Source organism: Mustela putorius, unplaced genomic scaffold, assembly GCF_011764305.1.
Source record: "Mustela putorius furo isolate JIRA1106 unplaced genomic scaffold, ASM1176430v1.1 tig00000813_pilon_pilon_pilon, whole genome shotgun sequence".
Taxonomy (NCBI): Eukaryota; Metazoa; Chordata; class Mammalia; order Carnivora; family Mustelidae; genus Mustela; species Mustela putorius.
The window spans coordinates 6246586-6271737 of record NW_025421485.1 but is presented as its reverse complement, the minus strand read 5'-3'; the positions used below and the strand labels follow the sequence as shown (position 1 = coordinate 6271737).

General features: G+C 44.4%; 1 protein-coding gene across 1 annotated transcript in view; it reads right to left on the bottom strand.

The window, feature by feature from the left end:
* MBOAT2 (membrane bound O-acyltransferase domain containing 2) overlaps window positions 1-25152 on the bottom strand; it is a 114117-nt gene that overhangs the window by 65395 nt on the left and 23570 nt on the right. The window lies entirely within an intron of this gene.

The window sequence follows — 25152 nt, the reverse complement described above, 5'->3', positions numbered from 1 at the left end:
GAAAAAAAATCCACTGGACACGAGGAACTTGCCAAAACCATGAAACAACTAAACCCCTGTTTCAGGCGCCTCAGTGTGAACCAATCAGACCATCCTCATGTAGACGCTGCCACAGATCTCCAGAGACATCTCTGCCTAGAGACAGCACAACTGTGTGCTTCTCTCTGCACTACCAGGAGAAAAACAGTTGAACATTGTTGTACTTGGTCTAAGAGACCATTGTTCTTCGAAAACAGTCAGACTCGATACAAGTAAACTGTCATTCCAACAGGTTCTAAGCACTTCTTCCCTCCTAAAGGGTTCTAACAATATATTCTTAAGCAAAAAGTAAATATACTGGAAAAATGGATATTTTTCATATAAATACTACTCACACCTGCAAAGCTTCTTACAGTTTGAAACCTTCCTTTCGAATATCCTTGAGTTCACCAAAAATGTATTAGAGAGCATCTACTATGGGCAAAGCGTTAGGAACCCCAAATATGCACAAGTCCCAGACCTGGCCTTGGGCAACTTTAGAATCTAATGAAAAAAGAAAACAGGTACATAAGGAACTTCAACATCTTTTGAAAGGTTACATGAGAAAGAACACCTCACCAAAGGAGAGAACAGAGAGGGATGAATGTCACAAGGCTGGTGACAGGATTTCCCAATCATAGCTGACATCCACAAGCATCTGAGGAGTTTCTCCCTGCCTCCCTCCTTCTCTCTCTCCTCCCTTTCTCTTTTCACTAGTGTCTAATACACTAAACAAAGTGTGGCAATTATCACAGAAGCGTTCTTGGGCCACTGACATACAAAATGTTGTATCTTTGTAAATATCCATTTCAAAACCATCATCTTACAGATAAAGAAAAGGAGATCACGTCTTAACTCCAGACACTGAATCAAAAATCTTCAGGGTAAACCTAAAAGTTGATATAAAAAACAAAAAGAGAAAACAACCCAAGGATCTAATGATCCTCGAGGTGTAAAAACCAATAGTGTTGGAAGGTTAGGTAAAGGGGCGTTTTAAACAAACAAATCACACACACACACACACACACACACACACATAACATGAAGGAACAGGCATTTCTGCAAAGAAGACATCCAGATGGCCAATAAATGCATGAAAAAGTGCTCAACACCACCAGCATCAGGGAAATACAAATCAAATCCATAATGAGATAGCACCACACACCAGTCAGAATGGCTTAAATTAACAAGTCAGGAAACAACAGATGTTGGCGAGGATGCAGAGAAAGGGGAACCCTCCTACACCTCCAACACCTGTTGGTGCGAATGCAAGCTGGTGCAACCACTCTGGAAAACAGCATGGAGGATCCTCAAAATGTTGAAAATAGAGCTACCCGACAACCCAGCAATCACACTACTGGGTATTTACCCTAAAGATACAAATGTAATGATCCGAAGGGGCACAGGCACCTAAATGTTTATAGCAGCAATGTCCACAACAGCCAAACTATGGAAAGAAGAAAAATGTCCATCAACAGATGAATGGATAAAGAAGATGTGGTATATATATATACAATGGAATACTACGCAGCCATCAAAAGAAATGAAATCTTGCCCTTTGCAAAGACGTGGATGGAACTAGAGGGTATTATACTAAGTGAATTAAGTCAATCAGAGAAAGATAATTATCATATGATCTCACTGATATGAGGAATTTGAGAGGCAGGGGTGGGGGGTCATGGGGATTAGGGAAGGAAAAAATGAAACAAGATGGGATCGGGAGGGAGACAAACCATAAGAGACTCCTAATCTCACAAAACAAACTGAGGGTTGCTGGCGGGTGGAAGGGAGGGAGAGGGTGGCTGTGTCATGGACATGGGGAGGTACGCGCTACGGTGAGTGCTGGGAAGTGTGTAAGCCTGATGATTCACAGACCTGTACCCCTGGGGCAAATAATACATTATATGTTAGTTAAAAAAAGAACATGAAGGAACCACTGAGAAATGAAAATGCAAATGACACAACATGGAATCCTGGGAGGGTCAGGATGGAGGGCTGGAAAGTGAGGGCTCTGCGTGCCACGCTGAGGGGTTTACAACTGAGCCCGTAAGAACTGAAAAACCACTGGAGATTTTTAAAATGAAAAAGTGATGTGGTCCATGCTCTCCTGCAAAGGCAGGAACAGAACAAGGACAGGGGCTGCTATCCCAGCCTCCCTGAGAAAGGAGCCCACAGCTGCAGGGACACAGAGAGGAGAGAACCAATTCAAAAGATGCTCAGGCCAGAGGACTGTCAGGTCTGGTCACTAGACGAGGGGAGGAGCAAATGTGAAAGCCAACTGGTTGTTAATAAATGATAACACGGTAAAAAAGGGGATTATCCAGAGCAGAAAGTCACATTTTATAAATAAGGAAACTATGTCTTAATGCTTAGGTGACCTAAAATAAAGAGCTTAAGAATAATTAATAAATTATCCACTGTTTGGCCAGGACAACTGCACAGGAGATACAAAGATGCATACAACGTGTTCCTGCTCCAAAAGAACCAAAAGAGTGAGTCATGGACACAGAACCAGAGGACAATTTAAGCACCCAAGCTCAGACCCAGCGGAAGCCGACAGAGGTGCCCTCCATGCCCCGGACCTGGGAAAGCAGCCCCAAGGCATAGCCCACATCTGAGCCTTGTGACTGGGCTGGGGAGGAGACGGACTGGACAGCCAGACAATGGCAGGAACTCTAGGAGGAGGGCGTAGCACAATTCATGTCCAGAAAAGAAGCGTAAGTCCACACAACTACCTTACGTAGAGAAAACTAGAATACGTAGATACCCGGATGTTCAAGCAACTGTTCTGAAAGGCCTTCAAGGTAAAACTTTGCCAAGCTGAAGCCATAGCTCAGTCAGTCTTTCATGGGGGGTAGGGCTGGCAAGGGCAGTGATTATGAGAGGGAGAGAGAACGAGAACGAAGGCACACACCTATGAGGTCTAGAGATACGTCACGTCCTGGGTACTTGACACTGGTTATCTCATTTAATCCCCCAAACAAGGTGCCATTTCCCCATTTTACTCAACCAACTCCAGGTCAATTATAGTAACAGGTGGCCCCCCACTCTCAAATCCAAATCTGACCAGTTCTAGGCTGTTCCATGGCTGCCTCTCTACTTCCAGAGAATGTCTGAAGGTCAAACTTGATTGCTGCAGACAAGTATTTTAGAAACAATGCTATCTGCAAAACACTGCCATCCTGTTTAACAAAAACATGGACAACTGGTCGTATCCACCCCGTTGCTAATAAAGACAATAAAAAAGATTTGTGGAGTTCATGTCCGTTTGTTTTGACACGTGACAGGTCACCCCTTTCTACAAGGTTTCTTTCAGGTGGAAAGAAATTTAGACTAAGAAGACTTAACTGTTCTCTTTTGACAGCTGTTTTGTTGAAAATATACACGCATGACCTGATGTGCTTTCAAAGAAACCGCTCCCAGAAATCTGGGAGGGCAGGAGGTGGGAGGGCAGGCAGGACACAGGAAGGGAGCAAGAAGGAAGCCTGGGAAAGCTTCGCTCAGACTCACTGGGCCCACAGCTCATTTTATACAAAAGAAGGCTTTTTATGAAAAGCTGCTCAAAACAGTCCTTATAAAGGCAACTGCAGACGTATCAGAGGACGCTCTTTAAGGAGCGAGTATTGCGTGAGCCGGTGAGCGAAGTGTTCTCTCCGACGCCAGATGACGCCACTAGATCTCACACTAAGTTCCCGTCCACGCACTCAGGTTAAAAGCCTGCTGCTCAGTAATTCAGGACACTGCTGTGTAACAGCAACAAGATTAATTCTTTTTTAAGGACATTCAAAGAAATACCTTAAGATCCCAAAATAAATTTGTAAGCGCACTTCGGGAGAGAAGGGTCCAAGACAGTGACCTACGACGTCCCTGAATTCACCTCTTCCCAAGAACACACCGCAGCTCCGAATCCACAGCGCACTCGGAACCTGCGGGAGGGGTTGGAAGGTCATCTCACTGCGGAGACCGTTTCACAACACGCCCATACACCAAATCATTATGCTGCAGCCCTTAGACGCACACCATCACACACGTCACTGAGATCTCAATAAAACCAGGGAGAAAAACATTTAGGTAGTTGAAAAGCTAGTTCAAAGATACAGACCTTTTGGAAGAAAAGACTGGTAGATCTTACCATATAAAGATTTTTAAATCATATATGGCAAAATGCAAAAAAAAAAAAAAAAAGTCAAAGGACAAATGAAAAGTGGGAAAATACTCACAGAAGAGATGATCGAAAAAGAGTCATTTACTTAATATACAAAGAACTTTTACATATCCAAAGGAAAACTGAGCTACTCAACAGAAAATTAAGCAAAAAGCACAAACATTTACAAATGTCGGTGTCCAGTAAAGATCTGGAAACTTCTCTCTCCATCCCCAGCAAAGCCGTGCCGGTGAGGTCGTCAGGGCCAATAACATAATAAATAATATCAATTTTACATAATAAACAGATTTGCTACACAAAAGTTAAAGACTTCCACACAACAAAAGAATGGTAAATTAATGTTATAAGTAACCATCTGGAAGAAAAAAATGCATATAAAAGATACATGACAAAGGGTTTTAATATTCAAAATGTAGAAACAACTAAAAGTTAATAGGAAAAGACATAATTAAGAAAAAGAAGGGGCGCCTGGGTGGCTCAGTGGGTTAGGCATCGGCCTTTGGCTCAGGTCATGATCCCGGGTCCTGGGATCGAGCCCCATGCTTTTCTCTGCCCCTCCTCCCACTCATTCTCTCAATCTCTCTCTCTCTCTCTAATAAATAAATAAAATCTTTTTAAAAATTAAAAAAATAAAATGTGGTTAAAAGAATGCATATGTCTGTATGTTCTGATGCGGAAGATCACCAAGACAGTCTAGGAAGTGAAAACACAAGCTGAGAGGCACCTGGGTGGCTCAGTGGGTTAATGCCTCTGCCTTCAGCTCAGGTCATGATCCCAGGGTCCTGGGATCGAGTCCCCGCATTGGGTTCTCTGCTCAGCAGGGAGCCTGCTTCCCTTCCTCTCTCTCTGCCTGCCTCTCTGCCTACTTGTGATCTCTGTCTGTCAAATAAATAAGTAAAATATTAAAAAAAAAAAAAGCACAAGCTGAAGAACAGAAGAAAAAGCCAAACTACGTATACCTTCCTTCATTATATATGTACTTGCTGTCCTAATTCCGGACCTGCTGTGTACCCGCAATGTGCTAGACGTTAGCATGGTCTCCACATGACCTACTCATGGATGCTGCATGTCCCTAGTTGTCGGGGCTCAACAAACAGCTGGTGAGCTTGACACGCCCACTTCCTGTAACCCTCAGGACCATCCTGGGGACGCAGGTTGTGCCACTCTCCACACGCTGCTCTGCTTCCCTGAGCACATGCACAGAACCAGGCATCAAAGTGTCAGACTGGTCACCCCTAAGAAGGAGGTCATGGAGAAGTGGTGGACTTGAAGTACCCCAGTATTTCCGATGCTGGATGTACAGTGAAGCTCCCTGTGCAAAGCCCTCTTTCTGGTTCTATTCCTTCCAGTTCCCCCATAAGGAATAACTATCAGCCTTAAGATTTAATAGTCTCATGAGTATTCTCATATTTTTACCATCTCTGTAATTTGCAAAGTATTGTGTTGCTTTGATTGCTTAAACCTTTTTAAGATTTTGTTTATTTATTGGAGAGAGAGAGAGCGCGCACAAGCAGAGGGAGATGGAGAAGGAGAGAAAGAAACTCCCTGCTTAGCGTGCAGCCCCATGCGGGACCTGATCCCAGGACCCTGAGATTATGACCTGAACCAACGACAGACACTGAAGCAACTGAGCCACCCAGGTGCCTTCTGAATGTTTTGAATCTTATAAAATGGTAAAAGACTCAAAGGATCTGCATCTCTCTCCCACTACCAACATTCTAGTTCCCCTGCCCCACGTTCTTGATGGTAGTTGCTACTGTCAGACTTGTAATTTCTGCCAAGCTACGGATGTAAAACATATATCTTCCGAGATCAGACGAGATCGGGCGCGTTCAGGGTGGTATGGCCGTAGACCGGATGTAAAACATATATCTCTTTTTTCCTGGTGGCTTTCCACTGATTACTAGTAATCAGTAAAAATGAAATAGCATTTTTCATGTTTACTGGATAGTCCGTATCCTCTCTAAATCCTTTGTTCATGTCTCTGTTGGGTTGTCTTCTCAGTGACTTTTTTTAAAAGACTTGTTTATATATTTGAAACTGATCTTTACAAATAACTTCTCTCGGCCTACGGCTTGCCTTTTATCTTTGTTTATGGTGTTTTATTCAATAGAAATTTTCTTTATGATTTGTGTGCCCTTCAGTTTTTTGTTTTGGATACGGCGGACACACAATGTTACACTAGTTTCAAGGGTAGGACACTGATTCCACAAGCTTGAAGATTATGCTATGCTCACCACAAGTGTCGCTGCCATCTGTCCCCATCAGTGCTGTTACAATTTCACTATTGTATTCCTGATGCTGTGCCTTTTATTCCTGTGACTTACTCACTCCACCGCTCCACGCCTGGAGCTCCCACTCCCCTTTGCCTGCTATGTCCCTCCTCTCCCCCATCTCTAGCCTCTGTTTTCTGCACTACACATACAACTGTATTTATTTCACAAATACACGGACACATAGCCATCTATTTTGGGAGTTAGTTTAAAAAAAACAACAAAGGAAAAAGCTCATGTGTGATCATATCACTGAATGAGATCAAACCCGTATTTCCAAATATTCTACTTAAGGCATGAAAACATTTATCTGTGTCTGCTTTGTACTTAAACCGAGTATCTTCATGCCTAGAGCACTAACATTTTCTGATTTTGTATAATAAATGTGACCATGCTTAACACAGCCTAAGTTATCCTCACGGTACTCATGTGACGTAAGCGTTATCTCTACTTTAAAGGAGCATGGAAGATCTGGGATCCAGACCTTGTGACTCTGTCTTCAGCTTTTTCTTTTAGTTCCAAAGTTGAACCTGATCCTACCATTCTCTCATTTTTACCAAGGGTGTCTACACTTCAACCAATGTGTAGCTAAGAAAATGTTAGGCTTCTTAAACAATGAATTTTGGAACACTGAGAAAATGAAAAAAAATTAAAAAAAAAAAGTTATGCTTCAAATTTCCTCCCTCTCCTGGAACACGAGGAAGGGATCTGGGAAGTGTTCAAAATGCATATCAATTTATACACTCGTCACTGCGCAATCTTCTCAACAGGCCTGTGCTGTCACATGGGAGATCAGCAGCTACATGGGACTCTGAGCACTTCCGTGCGGCTACGCAAAATCGAGATATCAAATTCACACCAGACTTCAATCATACAGCGTGAAAAAGAATGTAAAATTACCTCATTAATAATTTTTATACTGATTACATATTGAAATATTTTGGTATATATGTTGCCGAAAAGAGCACAATATTGAAATATTTTGAACATACTAAGTTATATAAAATATTTTATGAGTCTTCATTTCATCTGTTCCTGTTTACTTTTTTAATGTGTCTACTAGAAAACCTGAAGTTATATATATGGTTAATACTTGTGGATCCCACCGCATTTTTACTGGACAGCCACTGGTGAATCTGAGATGCTTTAACTTAAACTCCAGCACAGTGACCACAGGGCGTCACACCAGATTCCAGTGCGCTGTACAGTGAGACAACGAGTCTACTCTGCTCAGCACTCATCCCGACGACTGCGCTGCGAATCCCGGCACCTGTCTCACCCACGCCTCCCACCCCCACTTCTAGTGCCTCTCAGTTTGCTCTCTGTAGTCAAGGGGCTGTTTTTTGGTGTGTCTTCTTGGTTCACTTGTTTTGTTTCTTCAACTCCACACAGGAGTGAAACCATATGGTATTTGTCTTTCTCAGACTGACTTATTTCCCTCAGGATTATACCCTCTGGCTCCTCCCATGTTGTTGCAAATGGCAAGACTTCATTCCTCCTTATGGTTGAGTAACATCCCAGTGTATCTCTACACCACATCTTCTTTATCCTTCCGTCGGCTGATGGACACCTGGGCTGCTTCCATAGGTTTGACTTTTGTAAATAATGCTGCAATAACAAAGGAGTGCGCGATCTTTTTGAATTCGTATTCTTGTATCCTTTGGGTAAATATCCCGTGGTGTGATTACGGGATCATGGTATAGTTCTATTTTTAACTGCTGAGGAACCGCCATACTGTTTTCCAGAGAGGCTGCACCGGCCTGCATTCCCACCAACTGTGGAGGAGGGTTCCCCTTTCTCCACATCCTTGCCAATGGTTGTGGTTTCTGATATGCTTTATATTAAAAGCTTAAAAATGTTCCTCCTCCAATGAAAAAATGTGTACTTAAATTGCCACACATGCCCAACAACATTCTGTCAATTAATACTACATCGGAACTAAGCAACGATTGACTTTAGAGTTAATACAGAATTAAAAAAAAAAAAAAAACAACTTTAGAGTAAAAAGCTCTAAATCTTGAGGCAACTCAAGAGGATTATGATCCTCAACATATTAACAAAAGTGGCCCAAAATATCAATTGCTACCTCCATATCTCATATCAAGGGAATACAGAATCTGTTTTAATGTTACTTTCCTCTAGTATTAATGGCTTTTAGATAGCACATTTACATTCTCAAACAGTGTCTCGCAAGGTAAACAGCCAGGCTTTGGGAGACCCCACACTTCTGGGGTAGGGAGTGAGGCACGCAGGCTGTAGCCAAGGAAAAAAGGCGTCTCGAGACCCCGCGGACAGAACCATCAGCATCACTGGCACGGCGCTCTAGTCTACCCGTGCAAGTCCAGCTGTGTAAGCGTCACTGAGACAGCTAGTTAGAAGTGGTTCTTGGGAAAAAAAAAAAAAAAAAAGAAAGGAAGGAAGGAAGGAAAAAAGGAAGAAAGAAAGAAAGAAAGGAAGGAAGGAAGGAAGGAAAGAAGAAAGAAATGATTCTCGGATACTTGCCCCAGAAGTTTTATTCCCCAAGCCTAAACCAGACCTGATTTTTTTTTTTTTTTTAATTCCGCAGGCAAAACTTGTGCGCAGCTATGTTTGGGAAACATGTCCTCATCAACCAACCTCAAATCCAAGTACATGTGATGGGCCCCAAAGGCAAGGCATAGAAACACTTTTTAAATCTTTAGGAAATACTATAAATTAAACCCATAAAAAATACCATTAAATACCCACCAGACTTGCCAAGATTTCCAGTCTGACAACTGCAAGTGCGGACTACGGTGTGGACAATGGGCCCTGACACGATGTTGACACAACTGCTCTGGAAAACAAGTACATTCTCTACAGGACTCCAAACATTCATACCCTATGACTCAGCCACTTCACTACTGGGAGGTGTATTAGGGGATGAGAAGACTGTACAAGAATATTTAAAACAGTGTGGTTCACAATAGCCAAATGCTAGAAAAAACCCAACGCCCATTAACAGTAAAATGGCTGGGGCTTCTGGGTGGCTCAGTCAGCTGAGTGATTCTTGATTTCGGCTCAGGTCATGATCTCGGGGTCAAGGGATCCAGCCTCGAGTGGGCTCGGCGCTGGGGCTGGACGTGGAGCCTGCTTGAGATTCTTTTCTCTCCTTCCCGCACTGTTCCTCCTCCTCCCCCCAAATCTCTCTCTCTCAAAACAAACAAACAAACAAACAAACAGTAAAATGGCTAAACTGTGGTATATTTATACAATAGGAAACTACACAGAACAATGAAAAGGAAAGAATTATAGATTTTTTCGCAACATATGGATTAAATTCAACACAGGATGCTGTACAAAAGAAACTACACATTTCTTGAATTCATTCAGAGGACTACAAACAACATAAAAACATATACGCATAAAAAGTTCCAAAAAAAAAAACGACAGCCCACACTGGTTGGGGATGCCTCCGTGAGTCCCAAAGCTATACAGACAAGCTGGGAAGGATTATCCCGGACGCCACCGAAGTGATGACTGTGGAGGAAGGGGTGGGTTACAATGAGGAACACGTCTATTCCTTCCCTCCCCACCCCACCTCCTCCCCCTTCCCCTGGGCCTGTGGTTACAGAGATACTGACTGCTTAATTGTTAAACTTTATGTATTAGCTACGGTCACGTTAGATGCTGTAATAAACAGACACACAAAACATATAATGGCTCCAACAAAACAGGGTCATGTAACAGCCCGAGGCAAACCAAATTCCTGGTCACTGGGCAGCCTCCCTGGGCGGCTGATTCAGGGGTCCCCGCCCCCTCTGTTCTGGGGTGCCATCACACAGAACCTCATCATTCTTCATCCAGCCACGGGAAGGGAAGACATGAGAGCAGGGGCCAGGCCCACTTGTTCCTAAAGAGCCCCAGCCTGAAAATGGGCCACAGGCCGCTGCGGGCAGAGCTGCCACCAGAGCCCCAGCACCCTGCGAGCCCACGGGGGTCCCTGTGCTTGGGCTGCGAGCCAGGATGGGGAGAACACCGACTCCAGCCCAAGAGCTCAGTGGCCGGGGCCACACTTCCACTCTGCTGCATACACTGTCCTACACGGGTGTCACAGTTCACAATTAGGAAGGGAATTGAGAAACCATCACTCTATCTGTCCAAGTCATCATGGGCCCACCCTAAGGAAGAAATCCAGAATGTTCTATACACGCAATTAAATTAGGAAGGCAAGGCATGAAATTGATAGTATTAAACTGTTATGTGTCTATCTATACCTTATGTATGTCTATCTATACCTTATGCATGTTGAAACCCACAAAAGTCTTACAATCACAAGTGTCCTAAAAGACCGGCCAGCCCAGACCCTCAGTCCACAGCGTGTTTCCCTCAGAAACTGCCTGGATACGGCTGGTCATCTATCACCTGACTGCTAGAGACAGGACGCTCACTACTTCACAAGCCAATTTGTTCCATTGTTGGAAACCACTAAATGTCCAAAAGTGCTTCCCGACGGAGACCTAAACTCTTCCTCCGAGAGTCCTCCTTGAATCTGCTGGCCTGTCCCCTCCCAGGTCAAGTCGAGGGACCCTCTGTGGTCCCACAGCACCTACCCACACTCGGTGGTTTGCCCCTGTGTGCACTCCTCCACGCGCATCTCCACACTCCACAGGTGGGACACAGAGTCTGGTACACAGTAAACAAACTTTTGTTTTTTCAAGGAACTGGCCTATTTTTGTGTCTTCTAAAAAGAGCCTAATTAGCTTTCCACAAGGATAACCCCTTTGAAGACGCACAAACTCTTTTCCACAGTAAGTCACAGAAATGTAACAAATGTTCTTTGGAGAAGAGCATTCCGACTTTCTACCAACTTTGCCCAATTCATTTTTACACTACTTAAATAAAGAAAACCAGGTATTTCTCTGCTTTTGATGTAACAATTTTTAAATCCTACAATACCAATATATAGCTTCCTTAAAGTCACAGTCTGATGCTTCGTTTAACTACATTTTAGAAGACAAAATACTGCTTAGGATTTTAACACTTGCTCTGACACCCACCAGAAATGTTAAAAGTCATTAAGAAGAATTCCAAATAAAAAGTTCTAAGGAAATATAAGTGGGAAAAAAAGACCAAAGATACATAAAATTTAGCTTAGTTCAATATTTTCTTTGGAGAACAGGTTAAGAACAGAGCTCAACCCTCATTTCAAATGTGTCAGTTCGGAGGGAGTGGGGAAATAGAAACTTCCATGCACGCTCAACACTAATGGTTTTTGAATGTTCAAATTAAAGTCAAGAATTATATAGTACCTCAGCAGTACTAACATACACATCTCAAAACAAACTTTAATAGACTCCTGGGTTTTTTTTATAAAACTTAGCTAATAATCCCAGTAGTCCTAAGTATTAATACCATTCCTGCTCACAAATTATTGTTCTCAGACTGAAACACTGTCACATAAACCAAGTTTTCCAAATTGTTAACTGAAATAGTCTATCAGAAAATGTAAAAACAAAACTTGATGGCTTTTGGTGCAGCAAGAGAACACAGAGTCCACTGTCACTGAACAGAATGTATCATGACAACACAAACAAATTAAGATGAGGGAACAGTTCAATATAGACTAAGAAGCAAAGCATCACACTAACTTAAAATACCTTAATTTTTTTAATGATTGGGAGATCATGAACAATAAAAATAACTGGCCAACAAAAGCTTTCTGCTTGAGGTTTAAATGTCCCTCTGAATACATGACTATAATTTCCATTCGTAGTATGGTTGGTTCTAATTCTTCGGGTGTTCTAAAGCTAAGCAGAGCATCAGAACCAAAACAGAACAAGGGTAGGAAGATGATAAGGCAAAACAGAATGAAGTAGCATAACAGGTTTCAGAGTCCAACTGCTTCTAACTTGTTCAATATCTCTTAACTTCGGCTTAGAAACCACCATCTTCAAACAGACGAAAAACCATCTAAAAGAGCTAATGGAAGGAAAAACCGCAGATACAACAGCATCCAGAAATATTAAGTAACTAAAAATAGTCTTAAGAAGAAATGGACAGTATCTCATGAAACAAATTTTAAAATGCTCTATACAGGAAGACATCCAAAAACTACTCGCCTCGAAAGGGCGGCCATTCTTGGGTAGGAAGACTCCAGTGTCATCAAAACTGTTCATTGCTCCCATCAATCACTACATTGAAGTCCAGCACCATAAAACATCAACTTCTTAGAAAAGTTGACTTTTTTTTTTAGAAAAGAAAAAGTTGATCTTAAAATATAGAAATATGAACAAGTGAAAAGGCCAGGAAATTTGCAATGAGAGGAGACTTCCCCTATCAGAGAGTGAAGCAAATCTAAAAACTACAATGAGGCTGGATGAAGAGAGAGATGAATAAAACAGACCCAGAAGTCCAGAGAGATTCAAACACATCATGGGCATATAGAATGTAATAAAGGCAGCATTTCATAATGTTCTGGGATAAAACCAATGAAAAAAATGAGAAGCAATTCCATTACATAAATATAAAAAAATTCCCTAGTTGCCAAACACTATAAGCGAAGTAAAAAGATAAACCTGAAAGGAATACTTAGAAATCACACCATAAAAACCTACTTTCCTCAATATATATAAAGCTCCTACAAATCAATAATAAAAAAAGTAACAGGGGTGCCTGGCTGCCTCAGTCAGTGGAGCCTGCAACTCTTGATCTTGGAGTGGTAAGTTCAAGTCCCACATTAGGTGTAGAGATTACTTAGAAGTAAAATCTCTAGAAAAAAAGTGATAAAATAATAGAAAAATGGGCAGATATGTACATGGCCAGTTATCATTCACATGAAAAAGAAACGCCCAAACTTTATAATAAGAGAAATGGAAATTAAAATTAGAATAAAGTAACTTTAAAGTACTTATCTAACTGAGTAAAATGAACATCAAAAGCACTCTGTATTGTCAAGTGCATAAGGAAACGGGCTTGAAAACACGGCTGGTGGTAATGTGTACTAACGAAATGCTGATGGAGGACAATGTGGCACGGGGGGAGAGGATGCATTTAATATGATGTATGTGCACTGCAGATTCTATAACAGGAAAATTGGAAAAGACAAGACTGAAGTATGGTACGTTAAGTCAATGAAATGCTAACCAGCCATCAAAAAGAAGGAGGCAACCCCGTAAGTACCAAGATGAAATGATCTAGATTTCCCAGAACAGAAGACCTTTCTCCTTGTCAAGAAAACACTGAATTTGGTTCAGTTACCAGGCAGCTGCTTGCCTCAAGAAAAGCTAGACCCTTCCCTAGTGCCAGGGGATGAACAGTGACCAGTCTCAAAGTCACTGCCAACAGCGAATTCAGGACACGGCCGTGTGCTTCAGCTCTGGTCCACGAGAAATGAAGCCGGAGACTGTCAGCAGTCTTCGTCACACGTAAAAATGGACACAACAAAGATATGCGGGTTTTGCCCATGGACTTAGCAAGTTACGTGAGACCGTGGACTGGGAAAGGTGCCTGGGATTTAGATGAGGCACTGCCTAAGAGAAATAAATAAGGAAGCAGAAGAAAAAGAACAAAGAAGCACGCCTTGAAGGCCTCAGTAAGCTCCCGGACGCATGCTATCTCTGGGTCTCCACAAGGTCACTGACGTGCCCGTGGGGATCTCGCTGGAAGGATACCCCAGGAACTGGTAACAGTGGTTGCCCTTCAGGGCAGAGGATGGGGTAAAGAGAGACTTTCCATCATATATGCCATCTACTTTTTTATTTTGTACCGCAGTCATTTACTATCCACCCCCAAATAATTATTTTTTTTTAAAGATTTTATTTATTTATTTGACAGAGAGAGACCACAGGCAGGAAGAGAGGCAGGCAGAGAGAGAGAGGAGGAAGCAGGCTCCCTGGGTGGCACGGTGGGCTGAGCGTCTGATTCTTGGTTTCAGCTCAGTTCACGGTCTCAGGGTCATGAGATCGAGCCCCGCGTCCAGCTCCGTGCTCAGCACAGAGTCTGCTGGAGATTTTCTCTCCCTCTCTTGCTCATACACATGCTCGCTCTCTCTTTCTCTCTCAAATAAATAAATCTTTTTTTTTTTAAAAAAGTGATTCACACTTGTTTTCAAATTTCCAAACAAAAAAATTGAGCACCAAGATTTAGGATCACAATGATCTCATCTCCCTACACTGCCTCTGCATTGCTAGTTTCATCCCACTGAATGTCAAGTGGTGGCAGCGAGGTCCTAAAGGATGTAAGCATCTCGAACATGATTAGGTCTCTGGCATAGATGAGTTCTTTCAACAAGCATCGAGTAAACTGAACTCCACTACTGTCAGAACCAACTTTGGTAACACAAAACCTTTAACTCGAGAACGACCACCTGCCATGATTGGTAAAAATAAATTCAAACCAAAACACTGGGAAACTGGTTTTTATAAACCATCATAAAAATCTACAGATTACCCAGTAAGAATAACATTCTTCGCAAAACTCAGATTGGACTCATAAACTGAATTCTTCACTGTATCCTCTTCGAACTCCTCATTCCCCCAAACCTGCCTCTTCCCTCTCAGGGCCTCAACTTAGTTCATGGGGTCGCCTCCACCCAGCCCCTCAACTAGACACTACGGAACATGTACTCATATTTGGGGGGCTTCCAAAACACTTTTAAAATCACTCCTATATAGCACGGGTCACTTACTGGCCTATTAGTCTGACTTTCCTTTAAGACCGTGAGCTTCTCAAGGCTTGAGGACAAATTCTGTCCATCTCAAGAATTGAGGACAAATTCTGTCCTACTCATCCCCGAATGGAGGGTCTAGCCCCACGTGTGCTTCTAATTTACAGAAAGAAAAAGTAGGGGGGAGAAGCCATGCCTCCGAGTGTGCTGCAAACCACGGAGAGCAGACTGTTAAGAACAGAGCAGCTCGTGTTAACTTCCATCTTCGTGAGAGGCTTAACCCTCCTTGTATTCATCGCTACCATTAGAAACTTCACAACCGGAAATTTAAAAACAAATATGGGAGCATGAAGATGAGTTCTCGTCACCATTCGACAAACACCTACTGCTGAGCCACAGCGAACGCCGACAACGCCGACGCGCTCCCGCGCTCAGACTCCAGCAGCAGCGGAAGCGGCGCAAGCGGACGAGAGGCCAGCGGCCGAGCCGGACGGCGGGGCGACGGCGGGGCGACGGCGGGGCGACGGCGGGGCGACGGCGGGGCGACGGCGGGGCGACGGCGGGGCGACGGCAGGGCGACGGCGGGGCGACGGCGGGCCCGCAGGAGCGCAGCCCAGGGACTCACGCGGGATGCGCCTCGGGACTGGATCCTCGCTGGGTTGTACGGCCGGTGCCTCCAGGGTACGGCGACGCCCGCGTCAGCCACACACGCCTCGAGGGGCCGGCAAAGACCCCTCCGCTCCCCGGACAGGCGCACCCCCAGGCGCGGTGGCTCTCCTCCTCCGGCCCAGACGCGGGCGCGGGTTGCTGCCCGGCAGGGCCAGACCTCCCGCAACCGCCCACTCCGCGGCCAACGCCACAGCATTAAGAACAGCCAGACTCCCCGGGGCTTATCAAGTGACAGGTCCTGAAGCATATTCTCGCATCATCCACAGAAACCAAAAAGCAGGGAGCTCTTCCAAAGGCACAGGAGCAGAAAGCTGGGGATTTCATCAAGACCTCAGCAGAGGTTAGAAGCACCTACCTTCTACCTTCCAGATTAACTGGAGCTTATCTCCCTTCATTTCACTCTCAACCGTCTATGTTAAACTCCGAGGAACGAATTAAGAGGAATTTATTTATACTTGCCTATGAAATTAAAAGGGGCTAGATTAACTGTATCCACAGCTGCCAAATTGTGAGGCTCAAGTAAAGGCATTCTGTCGAAGCAAATTTAATCCAGATAAAAAAAAAATAAACTCAACACACACACACACACACACACACACACATCCCAAAATAACACATGAGCACAGACACAAAGAAAGGGCTGGTCTGCCTAACATCCCCAACACTTGTCAAACTTACTCTGACATTTGACTCGCGAGCTGCTCATCCACGAGCAGGATAACGGGGGATAAACAGAAGAACGAGGAACTACTGCCCTTTTTATTAAGAGGATTTGGTGCACGTGTGTGTGCGCACGTGTGAACACCTCAGTATCCGTCTCTTCCGCGGTCACAAATAATACCAGCAAATCCCAAGACATGCAGAAGGAAAACGTGAGTCTGAACGGACAGAGACAGTATAAACGACCCCAGCACATCCATACGACAGGTATCACTGAGCAATGAAACGGAATGAACCATCAAGACATACCCAAGAGCATGGATAAATCTCAAAATAATTATAATGAGTGAGAAAAGTGAAGAAAAGAAGGAGGGCTGCAGCACAATCTATTTATACACATTTCTGAAAATGCAAACTGTTCTCTGATGACTGAGAGGAGATCCGTGGTTGCTTGGGGATGCGGGATGGGGAGAAGCAGGAGGCAGGTGTTACTCAGGGGCACAAGGAAGCCTCAGGGGTGACGGAAATGTGCATTATCCTGAATGTGGTGGCATGTGATAGATGGATACATACATCAAACATCCAACCTTACATTTTAAATATGTGTAGTTCATTAGGCACCCATTACACTTCAAAACAACCGTTTAAGGGGCACCCAAGGCGCAGCTGGTTGAGGGTCCAGCTCTTGATTTTGGCTCAGGTCATGATCTCAGGGTCCTGGGATGGAGCCCCATGCCAGGCTCTGTGCTCAGCACCGAGTCTGCTGGAGATTCTCTCTCCCTCTCCCCTGCCCCTCCCCCAGTGCACATGCCTTCTCTCTCTCGCTCTCAAATAAATAGATAAAATCTTTAAAAAAATAAAAGTTGTTTAAAAGTTGTTTAAAATAAAAAATAAAAGTTGTTTAAAATCAACCACTGTGGGGGTTTCCGTGAGAACGTCACAGCAGGAGTGAGATCACCCTGACTTTTAGAAGGATATGTCATTTCAGTCACATACTGTACTCATGGACAAGCGACAGACAGCAGTTTCGGAATAAATATAGATGGGAAACACCTACAGGCTTATCCTCGCTCCCTGTTCATTGCTCTCATGGTTTAAAAAGATAGACCCATTTGTGTCAAACTTCTCTGGGTATCTCAGAGAGATACCCTGAGCCTTCTCTGGGGCTCAGTAGATGTCTGGTGTTCAGACAGAAGGGAGCCAAAGACGCCCAGGCCCACTTCCTCACTTTCAAGTACACTGAAGAGTCTGCCCTGTCCTGGGGAGTTCACGTGTGTTTGCGGGCATGCGACTTTGTCATCCTAGTCTCGAACTCTCCGCCAGGCTTCAGGCACATTTACTCAACTGCCCGCTAAACCAACGCACCTCCATGTCTCATAATATCTAAAAACTTACAGGAGCCCAGAAGGATCTCTTGATCCCCCACCACCGACCTCTCCCCAAAACTCACTCATCTCAGTCGATGCAGCGTCACAAAGCCAGCGGCTCAGCCAAGTCAGCTGAACGGCAACCGAGCCCGGACTACCGCCACTCCTCCCTTCCACGGCGACTCCGTTCCTAGATCCTCTCTGTTCTCTCGCCAGCTGGACCACGCCACGCATCCGGCCTCCACCTCCACTGCTGCCCACGCCTCCCTGGGTACCTACACGGTCGCTCTGTTCCCTCTCGTGCCTCCACACATCAGTCGCCACGCAGCAGCCAGTACCGTGATCACATCAGTCCCCAGCTTCCAACAAGCGAGGAGACCACCATTACCACTACAATAAACTCATCTCTCCTCTGCCCTCAAAGAACCAGGCCCTCTCCCCAGCCTCATCGACCACCATTTCTCACTGATGGCCTTTAAACCCTACTGCCCTCCCGACACACCAAACTCATTTCTGCCTCAAGGCCAAGGCCCCCCACCCTGACACCGGAACGTAGAAAACACGGATACTTCACCACTCACATCTCAACTCAAGGGGCGCCTGGGTGGCTCAGGAGGCTGAGCGTCTGACCTGGGCTCAGGACATGATCTCAGGGTGCTGGGGTTGAGCCCGGCCTGGAGCACCTCATTAGCAGGGCTCCCTGCTCAGCAGGGAGTCTGCTTCTCCCTCTCCCTCTAGCCCTTCCCCTGGCTCGTGCTTCCTCTTTCCCTCTCAAATAAATTTGTTTGCTTATTTATTACACTTGCTAATAAAAATTCATCAACTTAAATTATTCATTCCTGCTATCAGAAACATTAGCTCAAATAAGAATAGTAATCCTTTTCTAACTTACCTTGAAAACTTTCATATCCGGGGAGCTACATATTACTGGGTAAAAGCACCCACCCTAAAACAATAAAGTCAATTTCAATGCTCCTATCAAATTTACAAGACTTTGAATTATGCAAAAAACTCATTGTTCTTCTGGGCTGCCTCATAGCATCAGATTTCACTTCAGTACAACGTCAACTTACACATATGTTGATTTGATTTTGAAATTCTACTACCTCCCACCAAAAACGGTCTACTTTTTGATAAGAATCACATCAATATAAAAATTATTAATTTTTCACGATTAGCTTGAGCTCTGAGACACTGCCCTTGGAATGCTTAGCCATTAAGCACTTACATATTATCCAAATGAGCCAACATAAGCATTGTTGATTTTTCACTTTTTTTTTGAACTTTTAAAGGCATCAGATATCGCCACCAAAAAAAAAAGTCACAAATGATCATTATGTCCCTTTATGTCATATACTGTAAATTATTCTATAGTAAATCTTTAGAAATAGTCCCTAGAATGTACATTTCACAGGAACATGGATCTTCTCTGTTTTGCTTACTGTAACCCCCAGCACCTACTCCTGGCATATGACCAGCACGTTAACAAACGCGTGCTGTTAGATGCTTGCAAATTCACATTTGGTCTCACCAGTTTCAGATCACCTATTATTCCAAATTTATGGAGAAACTGCTTCTTCTTACTGCTTGATGTCATTTTAATATTAAGCATGAGCCAAAAAGTAATTCTTTGATATAGTCATGACAAATACTGGACTTCCACATTACATGGTGACCTAGGGCGAGCGGATCACCAGAGAGGGGACAGCTATCCTCTCATGCAGGGCACGCAGAGGCGGCAGGACTCCACGCGGTCGTGGCACACAGACTCCACTACCAGACTCCTAACGAGAGTTTCCGCTCTCAGGCTAGGGAGGAAACCACAGCTGGAAGACCATCTGTACGTCCCAATTTATCAAATATTTACACCAACTCGGAGGTGAATGTTAAGTAGCTGCATACAGCTGATAAAGAAAGTCAACATAATTAAGGAGTCAAAGGCAGCAATTATGAATCATAGAAAAGCCACTGGGTTTTGAGGTGTGCCCCTAGTAATTTATTACTAATGAGAGTTAAAATAGTCAAGTTTGTGAACAATTTACTTTAATAAAGTTTATCCCCAAAACATTACTCGTGCCCTCGCATTTCTAAGAAAACAGCAGCAGAGACGCAACTGGTTTGCTGGGAAGTACATGTGACACACTGTGCAGAAATGGGACTGTGTCTCATACGAATGTCACCCAGCATCTCACAGTGGGCTGACAACTGTGCATCTAAAGGAAGCAGCACACGACTACCTAAGAAACTATAAATACAAGTCCTTGCTCCAGCCGTAACCGAGTAACTCTGGCATGTTACAACCTCTTTATGTCACAGTGTCTTAACAGGAAAGTAAGAATAACCCCATCTCCATTTGCGGGTTATGAAACTGACAAAGAAAAACGTTAGGCAGACTTCGCTTCCTCACCCACATGGTCTGCCTGCCTGGCCAGCTGAGGGAGGCACAGTAGGCTCAGATCCCACCAGGGTTGTCCCCCTTAGATGAGTCCATGTGGAATAGAAACAAAGTAGAAAAGGGAGGGAGAGATGGAGAGTTGTTGTTAAACACAGTTCCTAATTTGCAAGATGGAAACATTCTGGGGCTCTGCTGTACAACTATGTGAATGGACTTAATGCTATTAAACCATACAGCTAAAAATAGTTAAAGTGGCACATTTTATACATTTATATATGCTAGATGTTACCACAATTTTTAAAAAGGGGCACCTGTGTGGCCCCGTCGGTTAAGCATCCAACTCTTGGTTTGGGCTCAGGTCAGGACCTTAGGGTCACGAGATTGAACCCCACGTCAGGCTCTGTGCTGGGCTTGGGGGTGCTGCTTGATTCTTTCTCTCTCTCCCTCTGCCCCTCCCTACCTCTCTAAAAAAATAATAATAAATTTTTTAAAAAGAATCAAGAAGTTCATCAAAAGACATCATAAAGAAAATCACACTATGAACCTGAAGACTATATTTTACAACACACTATAATAAAGAATTCAAAACCAAAATAGAGAGAGAACCTCTAAAACCATTAGGGAAAGACAAACTACCCAATTTTTTTTTTAAGATTTTATTTATGTATTTGACAGGCAGAGATCACAAGTAGGCAGAGAGGCAGGCAGAGAGAGAGGAGGAAGCAGGCTCCCTGCTGAGCAGAGAGCCCGATGCGGGGCTCGATCCCAGGACCCTGGGATCATGACCTGAGCCGAGGGCAGAGGCTTTAACCCACTGAGCCACCCAGGCACCCCAAACTACCCAATTTTTAAAAAGACAAAAGAATGAGCATTTCACAGAAGAGAAATGGCCAGGAGCTTTATGAAAAAATAATAACATTACTGTGTTCAGGAACACTAAAATTTAGAATCACAAAATATCTTTCCATACCCCAAAGAACAGCTAAAGGGTTCAACCTGAAAACGAGGAGCTGCTGAGGATGTGGGACAAGAGAATTTCAATACGCTGTTGGTGGGGGGTGTATACTGGTATCACCACTTTGGAAAACAGTTTGGCATTATTTAATACAGTTGAAGACACATTCTCCATGACCATTAATTCCACCCGAGGTAGATAAACCTTAGAGAAATTCTTGCATATGTGACCAGGAGACATGAACAAGAACTTCACGACAGCCTTATTTATAAATAGTAAAAACCTGGAAACCACCCAAATGGCCTTGGCTCAGAGAACACCAGTAAGTTATAGCATATTCACACTCCACAGAAGTGGGAATAAAAGAACAGCAGCTAAGCCGACCAGAATAAATGTATCTGGCAAACATAATATTGATGTAAAAAGCGAGACTCAGGGATGCCCAGGTGACTCAGTGCATTAAGCACCCCACTCCTGATTTCAGCTCAGATGGTGATCTCCGGGTCGTGAGTTCTGACCCTGCCTGGAGCTCACCAAGTCTGCTTGTCCCTCTCCCTCTGCTTCTCCCTTGCCTGCTTGCTCTTGAAAATAAATAAAATCTTAAAATAAATAAAATTTTAAAAGCAAGACTCAGAAGAAAATATATGGTATAAATCATTTAAATAAAGGTCAAAAGTCAAAACTGAGCAAAACTAAACACCACGCTGTTTAAAGGTACACACATTCACGGTGAACACCACTAAAGGAAATGAGAAATCCCAAGTTCTGGAAGTTACTACTCTCTTGAATGAGTTCAGAGATGGGTGCCCAGACACCTGGAAAGGTCTCCCTGAACTTGTAAGTATGGGTGAGGATTTCATCATCCTCTAATAACATGGTGATTGCTCCTGATCCCCTGCAAATCTAATTTTTTTTTTTAAGATTTTATTTATTTGTCAGAGAGAGAGAGGGAGAGAGAACAAGCACAGGCAGACAGAATGGCAGGCAGAGGCAGAGGGAGAAGCAGGCTCCCTGCTGAGCAAGGAGCCCGATGTGGGACTCGACCCCAGGACACTGAGCCGAAGGCAGCTGCTTAAACAACTGAGCCACCCAGGTGTCCCCAAATCTAATTTTTAAAAATCAACTCCCCAGAAAAGGGAGGAAGCACTAGGACAAAAAGTTCTAAAAATAAGAAAAGAACTTTGGGGGATGGAAGGGAAAGGAGAGAACTGTAAGTCCCCCAACATTATTAACTTTGTTTTCTAAGTAATAACCTACCAACTTCCGTAGAGCAACTTAAACTTGACACCCTTTGTGGCACTGGTCACATGTCACGTGACTGCCAACTTCTTTAAAAATTCCTATTACAGGGTGCCTGGGTGGCTCAGTTGGTTAGGCGACTGCCTTCGGCTCGCGTTATAATCCTGGAGTTCCGGGATCGAGTTCCACATCGGGCTCCCCACTCGGCAGGGAGTCTGCTTCTCCCGCTGACCTCTCTCCTCTCATGCTCTCTCTCTCTAGGATGAATAAATAAAATCTTAAAAAAAAAAAATTTGTTTTAAATTCCTATTATGAGAGACTGTGGACTGAGAAACAAAGGGGGGGGTTAGGAGGGGTCAAGGGTAGGAGGTTGGGTGAGCCTGGGGGTGGGTACTGTGGAGGGCACGGATTGCATGGAGCACTGGGTGTGGTGCATAAACTAGGAATTCTGGAACACTGGAAAGAAATAAAAACGGGGACGCCTGGGTGGCTCAGTTGGTTAAGCAGCTGCCTTCAGCTCAGGTCATGATCCCAGCGTCCTGGGATCGAGTCCCACATTGGGCTCCTTGCTCCGCAGGGAGCCTGCTTCTCCCTCTGACTCTGCCTTCCACTCTGTCTGCCTGTGCTTGCTCTCGCTCCTCTCTCTCTGACAAAAAAAAAAAAAAAAAAAAAAAATCTTTAAAAAAAAAAAAAGAAATAAAATAAAACGGAAAAAAATTCTTATTATGGCACCAAACGTATAAATCCTTTAGCCTCCCTATGTTCACCATCACAAGGAGAGGAATCAAGACAGGAAAGCCCGTTGTCCTGGGCCACAGCAGAGCGTGGAGAAGGGCAGGCAGAGCAGGGAGAGGCCGGGCGGGCAGCGCACTGGCCCGAGGAGACGCAGGCGGGCAGCGGCGGCGACGCAGCCCGCTCAGAGTTCCCCGCCCCGACCGGCAGCACTCTAAGAAAGAAGGAGCAGCACACTGGGACACCAGCCGGCTGAGGCCCACACTACACGTGCACAGCTCCACAGGGCAAACCCCTAAAACGTCCAGTGCCTTCTGGCAGCTTACGACGCCACTCTCCTTCCTCCTCCACCACCTGCGCAGGAGCTCAGGCCCAAAACCCGGGAGCGGTGTCAGCCCACACTTCTCTCTCCCGCGCACCGGGCCCCATCAGCAAGCACAGCCCGCCCCGGCCCCTGCACACCGCACCCCCCAGCACAGCCCCCCATGCGTGGGCGGCTCAGAATGACTTCTTCCAGTGAGTGCAATGTGGAAAGTGGGGGTTAAAAAACAGCATTCAGTGGAGAGCCCGGGGAACAGTGCCTCAGCCCGGTGACCCAAGTTGTACCAACAGTGTAAGTCAAGTTGAAAGCACACCCACTTGATGTGAAGGAATGAAATGACACCGCACCTCTGTGGTCTTCCAAACACCCACAAGCCCAGACTAATCATGAGAAAAACATGAGATGAATCCTACCTGCGGGACATGCTACAAAATGACCAACATGCCTTGTCAAAGCTGTCAGGACATCCAAACCACAGGAAGTCTGGGAAACCGTCCCAGTCTAGTGGGTCGTAAGGAAACACAACAATTAAATGTAACACGGAAAATTCTACATGGGATCCTGGATCACAAAAGGAACTTGTTACGAACTGAGTATCTGTATCTCCCCCAAATTAATACACTGAAGCCTTGGAGATGGAGCCTTTGGAGTTTTCTTTGGAGGTTTAGAAGAGGTCATGAGGCTGAGGCCCTCATCGGGGATTAGTGCCCTGATCAGAAGAGATACCAGAGAGCTCTCTCTCTCTTTCTCTTTTTCACTTCCCACCCTGCATCCCTCCCCTCCTCAAACACGCATGCACCAAGGAAAGGCCATGTGAACACACAGCAGAAAGGCAGCCACCTGTGAGCCAAGACAGAGGCCTCACCAGAACCCCACCATGATGCTGGCTCTCTGAACTCAGATGTCAGTCTCCAGAACCCTGAGAAACAGAGGTGTGTTGTTTAAGCCACTCCATCTGTGGTATTCTGTTACAGCAGCCCAAGGTAGCACCTTAAGTAAAAACTGAGGAAATCCAAATAAAGCATGGAGTTTAGTTAATAATGATGGACCAATATTGGTTCACTAGTTGTGACGAAGGGCCAAGGTAATATATTAACAACAGGACGAAGTAGATGTGGGTTATTTGGGAACTTTCTGTACTATCTTCACAACTCTGCAAATTTATAAATGTCCAAAAACAAGTTTAAAGAAAAAAGAAACTCAAATGTCTTCCTATCTTATTTGGTCCATTGCCAAATTCCTGCCAATCTCTCTCTCTCTCTCTCTCTCTCTCTTTTAACTGCATGGTATCACTTATATGTTCAATAGAAAAAAAAAGTCAAGCTCATTGGAAGAGTAAAATAGTGGTTGCCAGGGGCTGGCAGGGGATTGGGGTCTCCCACTCTCTTTCAACTCCTCACCTGGCATCACTCTGGTTTACCAATTCACTTACCATGAGGATATGGGTTACACAGGTGTATACGCGGTTGTCAAAACAGAGCAAACTATACACTTCCGACTTGTGCATTTCACTGTATGTAAGTTAGACTTCAATGAACGTTTTTCAAAAAACACGACTGATAAAATGAGAAATCTAAGAACATAAAAATTAGCCCTGAACTCAGTAGCTTAAAAAAAATAACAAAATTCTCTTGCTCTCAAAGCTGCAATCTGAGCATAGTTGGACAGGGAGAGCTCATCCCTGCTCTACCTGGGATCAGCCAAGTACTGAAGTTATGTAAAGGCTCAGTC